The following is a 10,770-nucleotide window of genomic DNA, read 5'->3' on the forward strand; positions in this document are numbered from 1 at the left end:
AAGCCTCAAATATTCCATGGCCACGTATTTCGACCCAGACCGTCATTCGAACGTAGACTACACAAATGTCAAGAAGGTTCTTGATGATGTTCTCCCCGGCTACGCCAAATCTGGAGGCACCTTCACCAGGCCTATTCGTAAGTACGGCAAGCACGTGTTCTCCCACAATTCGATGTTCTGCTACATCAAGCAGCCGCCTGGCGGTCAGAAGGGTGCCTACTACGCCATCCATCACATGCGGGCGATCGTACGGGACCATCATCAACTTCTGCTACCGAGTAAACTCAAAGATTGGGCCACGAGCGTGTCGGCAATCCAGGACGCGGACATCAGACAAGAATTCTTTTGCATCCAGTTGGAGTTTGCGGAAATCATCCATCAAGATGTCCTTCGTACCTCGGGGCAGTTCTACCTCAGAAATCAACCGTCCAACAGTGACATCGACACAATGCTACAAATGCAGGCTGACAACGACCGTTATTTCATGACTCCCACGATAGACGGCGGCTTCATCCACGCTCCGGTCCCTTGAGTCGAGTCGAAAGCAGAGATGCTGTGTCTAGTTCTGAAACATCAATTGGCTCATGTTGTAATTAAACTTTAATGAACTTGTAGTATGTCTCTTTGGTTTCGAGAGTCGTTCAACTTAGATGTAATCGATGCTATTAATGTCTTGCTTTTCTCTTCCGATCGTTCTGTTGCATACTTATATATTGCTTATGTATTGTCTGTGAATTGGTACTAACGTTTCGTTTGGCTAGTGCATAGCGATGCCGTCGTATGTCGTGTACAAGGGTAAGGTTCCCGGAGTCTACGATGACTGGGAGGAGTGTCGGAGACAGGTTCACCGATTCAGCGGTAACAGTTACAAAGGGTACACCACTAGGGCCGAGGCCGAATCTAGATACACCCGCTATCTAGCGGGAGAGGGGAGGGAGCGTTGGAGGAACCGGATGAAGACAAGTTTCATCGTGATGATGCTCATCGTGATGACCGCAACTCTCTTCTATGTGATGGCAGTTTAGATGATCGATATCGACTTGTAATGTGAAGACAAACTCGCTACTCGCGGTCTCGAGACTTGTAATATAATGTTTTATCTTTGTTCGGTCTTTTCAATTCGGAGACTAATATGATGAATTGTATTCGGAGACTAATATGATGAATTGTATTCAGAGACTAATCTTCTATTGTATTCGATGAATCTGTTGTTGATGTGTGCTGTCTATATTTTGTCCAATTATACATTTTGTAACCTGTGCAAAAAACAGAAAATAAAAAAATAAAAAAACCTAATATTCTTACTAATGGCGCATCACATCACAGTGCGCCATTAGTATGCCAAAGGATACTAATGGCACATCATTAAATAGTGCGCCATTAGTATGCCGAAGTTACTAATGGCGCATCTTGTTGTTGTGCGCCATTAGTATGCCAAAGCACCTGGGTATACATGGCCCCCTGGGAGGCATACTAATGGCGCACTGTTGTATATACTAATGGCGCATCTAAGGTCCGCCATTAGTATACCAGATACTAATGGCGCACCAGTGGTGCGCCATTAGTAAAATATACTAATGGCGTGGCATTAATGGCGCACCACTAATGCGCCATTAATGGCCAAATTAGGTGCGCCATTAGTAGGCCTTTTCCTAGTAGTGCTTTGACCTCCATCTGCCGTCCACCTCTCTCCCAAGGTCTCCATTAATGGCGCCCGAGCCTTTGTTTAATGGCGTGGCTATGTCTCACTCGACTGAGATTAAAGAGAAGAAAAAGAAAATCTGAATGCACGGATCTTGATGTAAGATCCGACGGACCTATATAGCATCTACTGCGACTTATAGCAAGACTGATGAATATATAAGGACAATTAAAATTTTTTTAATCAAAGAAGGGCTTGTCCCTTCCGATTTTCATTAATGAAAACCACCACAATTCACAAGAAGTTCAGCACAACTCCAGCCTAACACGAAGGACTAAAAGCTACCACATTGAAATCGCAACATCCCAAGAGGCCAACAAAGGCCCTACATCCGCGCTAGAACCCAACATTACAACCGACGACACAATCCACATCCTAAACCGATTATTACATCAAAAGAAACCAGGAAACTGAAGGAAGCCCAGCGGCAACTAGAAGAACAGCAACGCCAGGGTCGCCACAGCAAGAGTTTTCTTCATCCCAGCCTTGCAACATTGATCTTCCACAGAAAGATAAGGACGATTAATTGTCTTACATAATTAGAAAGATAATGAAAAAAGCCACATGCGGCTACCCCCGAAATACACAAGGGCAAAAGAAGAAGGAAGACAAGGATCTGGCTCGCTAATCTCTACTTTCTTGATGCATTGCTGCAGGCCGCGGGAACTAGTCTCCGCGGCGAGTGACGACGAGCTCTTTCATGTCCTCAAGATGCTGCTTGAGAACATCCACGGATTCCTCCACCAGCCTTTGGCGCTCGTTGCGGAGCATGCCATTCTCGTCCATAAGTTTCTTGACGATGACGCCGGTCCTCTTCAACAAGGCACTGGTCTCCTCCTGCTGGTCTGCACTTCGGATGATCTTCTCCCTCAGCAGGTCGTGCTCGGCCCGGAGCCTCTCATTGCCCTCCCTTAGTGCGCCGATAGTCTGTTCAAACGAGGCTTTCATGTCGTCCTGCAACCTCGCAAAACGGGAGATCTGATCCATCTGGCCATGGACGATCACATGCATGCGCCTGTAACAGTCGTCGCCTGCACGCGAGAAATTTTCCCAAGCCCCCGCGGCGCGGCGGGACATCTCTGCTGCTTCCGCGGTGCGGCTGGACTAGTCTGCTGCATCGACAGCGCGGCGGGACCTCCGTGCTGCTTCAGCTGCGCGGCGGGACCTCTGTGCTGCTACTTCCGCGCGGCGGGACATGTCGGCTGCTCTCGCAGCGAGGCAGGACATCTCTCGTGCTTCCGCTTCCATGCTCGCCTCTCCCTGGTGGCAATCTCTCGACCCAGAACTCATGCTGGCCATGGCAGATGCAAGGGAAGGATGCTGAATGGCTTGTTTGTTTTTGTGGATGAGGAGTTGAGGAGGAATGCGCAGTCATCTTGGCATACTAGTATTTATAACCGAGTACTAATACGCTCCTAAGTGGGAAACCATTTAGGTTGTGATCAGTGTGAACAGGTTTGCAATTCAATATAGTGTGGAGTAATTTGGAATGTGACGAGACGCAAGCTCAAAATTTATTGACGGTTCAAGTTTTGAAGTGCGGCACTATTCCCGGATGGAGTACTTCTTTTTCTACTCTCTCGTTTCCGGTTTTATAGGGCTTATCTCAAAATTTTAGTTTTTCCATTTTATAAGGCTCAATTTGGTTGTTCCCCAACACATGTTCAGATTCCAAGCTGCATTAAATCATTGCATGCAAGTATTAAGAGAAAATTGACCAATGCATGTACTTTATGCATGCATGCAGTGCAATTAATGCATTGATAAACATAATTTTTTTATCGCCACCAAAACCCACCATTTCTTAAGCTAAAGTAGACCAAGGTAATCCCTATATTAGCATATTACTAAGATAAACAGAAGGCAGTGTAGAAACATTTAGGACGTGAGCTTGTCAATCTGAATGCGGAGGGACACAAGCTTAGCCCCGGCCAACAGCTTGGGCTGAACTGTCAAGAAGGTCAGCTCCTGCACGTCTGCGTCGCCGGGATCCTTGGTACTTGTCACCTCCATTTCCACCTTGACGGCGTCGGTCGTGCCTTTGAGCTCCCCCGGCGGGCCGTTCGCCCACAGCTTGGCCACGTAGTGCGGCAGTGGGGACGCCCCCGCTCTGATGCAGACGACCGACACGACGATAGGCGCGCCGATGTCGAGCACGCTGCCAACCAAGAAAAACGCGCGGCGGTCCTCCTCCGCAAACAGCAAGAGTCGTGGCTCCGACAGTGGCACTTGCAGCTGGAGCACCTTGCCATACTGGGTCCTGTGCACGAGCATGGGATGTGCGGTGCTGGTGTGGTGGTAGAGCGCCGGCGGCGGGCCTTCATAGCCGCAGACGGGCACGGGGCATTTGCAGGGCGCGAGCAGACACACGCTCTGGTGATCGGCGAGCTTGTGGTAAGTGACGTAGAGCCCACAGCCTTCGTGCGGGCACTCCACCCTCACCGACGAAAGGATGGAGTCCACCGCCGTGTTCCGCACTTCGAAGCCACCGCTGCGCTCGCACTTCCGGCACTGCCGCTGGTTCCTGGGGTGCTCGACACGGCAGTCCACGCAGGTCAGGTGCCCTCCCTTGCACTGCAGAAATCAATCGAACAGCACATCAATCAAGAAACTTGCACCTTGCTCAATCAGCCGAACGGACGAGGTGTATTCGAACCTCATACACTGGAGGCGTCAAGGGGTGGAGGCACAAGGGGCAGTGGAGCACGGTGAGGTCCATCGAGACCTTAGAGAGCTCCATCGTCAGGTCCTGTTTGGTCTGCATGATCTCGCCCTCCTCGTGCACAACCATCTCTCGACTTGGGCTGGGGTATTACAAAGCTTTACCGTCACATATTTTATACTACTTCAAGGTGCATTAAATCAACACATGCAAGTATCAAAAGGAGAGTCACGACATGCATGCATGCGTTGTAATTAATGCATTGGTAAACGCAAATTATTGAAATATATCGAGTGCAGTGCTTTGATGTGTCGTGTCAACTCGTACATCAACGAGAAGTTTGATTATCCTCTCCCTCGCCGACTTAACTGCACCTGCCTTTGGCTGTATGACAGGTTGGCCACACACCTGTCATACACGCAAAGGCAGGAGCGTCCCTCCCTCGCCCATGAGCGTGGTGGCTGGCAAGACTAGGAGAAGCTTTCTCTACACGCTCTCCCTCCCGCACGCGGTGGACATGCAACAGTTCAATCGGTGTCAGATGGCCGGAAGCGTACTGTAGTACTCCTCCAGTGCAGTAGTACTCCATCATTGTTCGACTTCCCGAAGAGGCGAAGAGCCAAGCGCAGCCTGGACGCTCGTGTGGCAGTTTCATGTGTAGAGTAGTCTAGGATAGCGTGTACCATGCCTGTAAGCTTAAAATCGTTGGGGTCGGCTCCATGCTATGTGGCCGTCTCAAAGTTTTTAAAAAAAATTAAAATAGTCTTCTGGCCCTACCTGACACCCTGGTGATTGTAGTTTGCACGCTCATCTGGTCAAGACAGGAATATATATTTTAATTTGTTTTTTTCTTCGTAAAGGGGGGACTCCCCGGCCTCTGCATCAGAATGATGCATACAACCACATATATTTTAATTTGTGGTGGGTAAATGTTAGAGGTTGCAGCAAATATATTGTACACTGCGGGTCTTTCAGCCAAGTTTAGAGGCAAGCATGTGGGGCCAGTGCTATGATGTGTCGCGTCAACTCGTACAACGAGGAGAAGCTTGATTTTACTACACGCCTTCTCCCTCACCCATGCGCGCAGTTTCTCACAAACGAGGACATGCTTTTACTTAGTAGTACTTCTACAACAAGCTATCTGTCCCGCTCGCGGTGGATGGACATGCATCAGTGGATTCGACACTGTAGAAGCAGTAGTAGTAACATCATTGTTCGTCTTCTCGAAGAGGCGAAGAGCCAAGCGCAAACCGAACATTGCAGTTGCGAACATTGGAGAACGCATATAGCCAGGCTCTTGCATGAGACAAAATTGCTATGTGAGCCCACTATTGTACTAGTACGTACAACTACTTGCTAGTATAGCCCTGTAAACTAGAAAGGAGTATTTGCCCTTCTAGAGATTTCAACAAGTGACTAGACTACACCGAGACGGAGTACATATGGAGCAAAATGAGTGAATCTGCACCGTAAATAAATACTCGTACGTACTAGTTCTATCGTTTCCCTCTCTGAGGTGCACAATATTGAGTATACTGACTAGTCTCTTTTTGACACGCATTTATGTTTTTTACATAGTACAGACGCAAGCGCTCATATACACGCGCATACACTCACCCCTATGAACGCACACACGCACGACACTATCATTTTGAAATTTACGAAGTCACCATAGGCACCTCGTCGTCGACGGGTCCATAGGTGCTTCAATGCCAAGGAGGGAGAGGGTAGCGGTTCCCGAGACGTTGAACGGTCAATGATGCATCCTCAATTACATGTAGAGGGAATTAATTGGAGAAGCAGAATAGAGCCAGCACGATGTGATGCAACAGAGTTTGGACTGTCATATAATAAAGGCGCCCCACCACTCCAATCCATCGACTCCCAAGTCTCTGCCCAACACTGCTCACTCCAATCCAAGACCAAGTGACCAGAAGCCACAAGCACCTATGGAGGCGATGGATGCGAGCGGCAGTCGGCTGTGCCAAATCATCCAAGGCACCGGCCCGCGGCCCCACATCGCACAACATTTCCAGATGGTGCTGGCGACCGCAGGCATCGTAGCCCCCGCCGACGCCGGCTTCGCCTCTCGCATGGACGACATGATGGTCAACTCCATCCGCAAGTTCACCGCCGTCAAGAAGCACGCGGACGACCTTGTCGTACTGCTCCAGCCCGCACGACCAGGCTCCTCATTGCCTGCCACCCCATCGGCCTCCATGGTGACGAACTCTTTCAAGCCCTGGTGGCCCTGCAGGTGCCGGAGGTCGCGACGAAGAATGTGCACCTCGAGGCCGCACTCGCCGCGCAGCGCCTCGCCATGCAAGCAACCGTCGACCTGCACATCCACGTCTACGAGGAAATCGTCTACATAGGCCACTACAAGGCAATCGAGGATAGGAAGATGTTGGCCTTCTTCTAGCGGCTGGAATCTTTGGACGCCATTGTTCAGAAGCACGTCGACCTGGCCACGAAAGCCGCTGCTACTTAGGTGATGTTCGGTGGGCCGGCACCCTGAGTCGAGGAGGTGGACGTCGTCGATGGATGCACCTCTTCTTCTTGCCTCCTGTAACCAGCACTGCATCGCCTCGTGGCCTTAATGTTTTAGTAGTATAGTACTCCCTTCGTTCCCAAATATAAGTCTTTCTAAAGATTCCAGCAAGTGACTACTACATATGGAGCAAACACTCTAAACTATGTGTACATACATCTGTATGCTGTATTCCATTTGCAATAGTATCTAAAAAGGCTTATATTTATGAACGGAGGGAGCATATGGCATTTTTATTCCAGTCGTAACATTTTCACTGTGAGGTGGGGCCGCAGTTGAGCAAACCCACCCCGCTCACCGGGCGTCGGCCGAGTTTAGAATTAGAAGAGAGAAACGAGGGAGGAGAGCTAGCTGTAGCACGGACGCTGTTATCAGATGGGACTCGTGTTTATAGAATAGGAGTACTGAGCACTCGTGCCTCTTCTTTTTTCTTTTTTGAGGGAAAAATTAGTCGTATGTCTAGTACCACTAGTTGGGTGCGTGCGACCTATAGCTGTCATCACTTTAGGTCTCCTTTTCGAACCGCGGCTACACTTCACAGTACATATTATTTCACACATTTATCCTCCTATATGTACTCCTAGGCTATTTCCACGTGCTCCCATTCGCCGACATGTGGGACATATAGCATCTGGGTCGTAGTGCATGCACGACTCGGGGCATATGCCGGGGTACTTTACATTTCAGACCTCACGAATTTCATGCAAACCCCCCGCAGAAGAATAAATAAATGAATGAATTACTACATGAAACCGGATTATTTTCATGGAAACCGGAGCACGTTCATTAAATTTTGGACATAACACGTTTATAAAAAATGACCGGACCGAAACCAGTCTAAGGGCCTCTTTGATTTTTCCGGCAAAAAAAGGGCCTCTTTGATTCGCAGGATACTGAAAACACATGAATTGGGAAAGTATGATGGCGATGAACCGAGACAAGGAGAACTCTAACTCAGTTAGAGGTTAGAGTTAGATTCTAACCCTGAACTAACTCTAAACCAAAGAGGTGTATGGATGGCAGGGTTAGATTGACAATAAATGTTCTATCTCAATCATTTGACTACTTTGGACCCTATTTCCTGCCGGATTTGGAGGGTGCTTGGATACGTTTTAGTTTCGTGACTAAAAGTAGTGAGACTAAAACTTGCTAGCCTCACCCATGCTTGGATCCAAATACTAAAGAGACTAAAATCAAGTTAATGAGCATTTATTATCCTCCAAACCCTCCAATCCAGAACTCGCCTGTGTTAAAGGAGAGGAGTTAAATGAGGAGAGAGATGACTAATCCACATTTTAGTAGGGGTACCCCTGACTAAATTTTTTTAGTCTCAATCCTAGTTTTAGCCCATCTTTAGTCAGGGGTGCTTGGAAATTTTAGCCTCTTAAAGAGACTATTTTTAGTCAGACTAAAATAAGCCCCTTGGATCCAAGCACCCTCTTGGTGTGGCCGGCTCTTCTGTGGCCTTCTCCCGCTCACAATTGACATAAACGAACCATCTATACAAATCAAGCATGCAAAACATGATAATTTTTACTTTGTCCATACAAATGAGATATCCCACTTAAACATACAAGTCATCAATCAAGCTTCACAAAATAAAAAAACACTTCATGAAACAAAGAATGAGCTAACTCATCACGAAAGTCATTCACGATAGGGAGGGAGCCCGGAGCCCCTCACGCACCGAGGGAGGAGCTCTCCATTGTCGCTTTGGAGGAAGGCTCTGTAGAGCCCAAGCCCCGGGAACCCCTCCGACGCCGGCCCTTGCGAGTTGAGGTCCACACCGACATGGGTAGCAGGGCCGCTTGCCGCCGACTGGGAACTTAATCTTTGGGCCTCTAGAAATAATGCAAGCCTGTAACTAAAATACCTAGAAAGGTGAACTGAATCTTTGGGCCTCTAGAAATAATGCAAGCCTGAAACTGAAATACCTAGAAAGGTGAACTGAATCTTTGGGCCTCTAGAAATAATGCAAGCCTGAAATTGAAATACCTAGAAAGGTGAACTGAATCTTTGGGCCTCTAGAGATAATGCAAGCCTGAAATTGAAATACCTAGAAAGGTAACCTGAATATTTGGGCCTCTAGAAAGATTTATTACCTCCTCAAGCAGCTTCAAACAATTCCATGTGTGCACCACAAATCTATACCATGTTTGATCAGGATCTACTTTTCCAAATCAGAATTAGCGCTAGAGCAAGCAAGATCACTGATATGGCCGTGAGACAGAGAAGGAACGAACAAACTCACCCCTCTCGCGACCTCCCTGGTAGATGCACCGCTGCCACGCATGAAGAGGGAGAAAAATGACTGGTGAAGGGGGAGCGGGGCGACCTTCGAAGGCCGGAGGGAGAGGGCGGTCGGAGTAGGGCGGCAGAGGCCGAAAGGAGAGGGCGGTCGGAGGAGAGAGAGGGCGAGCGACCTTATGGGGAACAGAGAGGAGTCGTGTGATAGGTGGGGGGGGAGCGATCTGGTGCGGGCAGGGGAGATTTTTTTTAGTTCCCTTCTAGTGGGCCCGAGGATAACTAACCCAATTAGAACCTCTCCACCGGGCTAGTTTTTTTAGCTGGGTTAGAGAAAACTAGCTCAAACTAACCCCTCTTGTTTCGATAATTTGAGGCTATTTCAACCCAAACTAGCTCTAACTCAGGGATCCAAACAAAGAGGAGTGTTACTGTACTTGCTACAGTGTGGACCGTAGCATATTGTTTTTTATGGCCATATCACCACATTGTTTTCTACTGCTGGTTCACTGAGCTACCGTGGTTCGCATTGCTGGTTCACTGGGCTGCGTGGTTCGCACTCCTCCAACCTGAGTAGTACTCCCTCCATTCCTAAATATAAGTCTTCGTAGATATTTCACTGTGGACCACATACGGATGTATATAGATGCATTTTATGTGCAGATTCACTCATTTTTCTCCGTATGTGGTCCATAGTGAAATCTTTCCAAAGACTTATATTTAGGAACGGAGGGAGTAGTATAGTACTAGTATATACCGCATCATTCTTTGCTCCTTCTTACTACTCCGACATGTGGGAGAGCCAGCATCCGGGTCGGCGTGTCATGCACCAGATTAGAGCGCGGAACGGAAGGGGGGCATCACCCCGGTCGGAGCGCCAGTAATTCATGACTATAGTGAGTGGTCATATCACAAGTCTTTCCAGCAGTAACACGCCGTCAAATCGCACAGCCCCACTCGCTCACCCTCCTTGCCTCTCTGTCAAACTGCCTACCCGAAAACTGTCGCGTGTACTGCCTGGGAAAAGCCCCGCCCTCAACTTTTAACTACGCGAAAATAGTTCGAGCTTGTTCGTTCTATATAAATACAGTAAGTACCATATGTTTATTCACCCGTGGGGTTGTTCAATGAATGGAGGGGCGGGGAGCACAAGTGAACAATACTGTAGTACTACTAGTAGTAGTAAGTAGGAGTCGTACAGTAGTCACCTTAAATAGAGAGTTTCTTTTCTTTAATGCCACATACACAAATTGAAATGCTTGTTGTGGAGAGAAAAAAGATAATCACTCCACTATATATGGACGCAGGGGCCTGAGCGCTTGCTTTACTAGGGTTGCTCTCTTCATTCTCTCATCCTCTCCAGATATAAACAAGACAGCGGTAGAGACATTTTCTCTCTGCTCACCGCTGGTCACAGATCTGGCCAGATCCCTTTGGCCGGTGTGTGTAGAGGACTAAAAGGTGCATCGTTCATGCGGTCATCACCGCCGAGGGAGGAAGCCCACAGATGCTGGAGGGGCCCGATCCTCTGCCCGTGCCGTTCTCTCCGACACAGCGCCAGCTCGGGAGGTCCTCTGACCCTTCTTCCTCCCTGTCGTATTGTCCGCAGAT

This window comes from Triticum dicoccoides, chromosome 5A (assembly GCF_002162155.2).
Source record: "Triticum dicoccoides isolate Atlit2015 ecotype Zavitan chromosome 5A, WEW_v2.0, whole genome shotgun sequence".
Lineage (NCBI taxonomy): Eukaryota > Viridiplantae > Streptophyta > Magnoliopsida > Poales > Poaceae > Triticum > Triticum dicoccoides.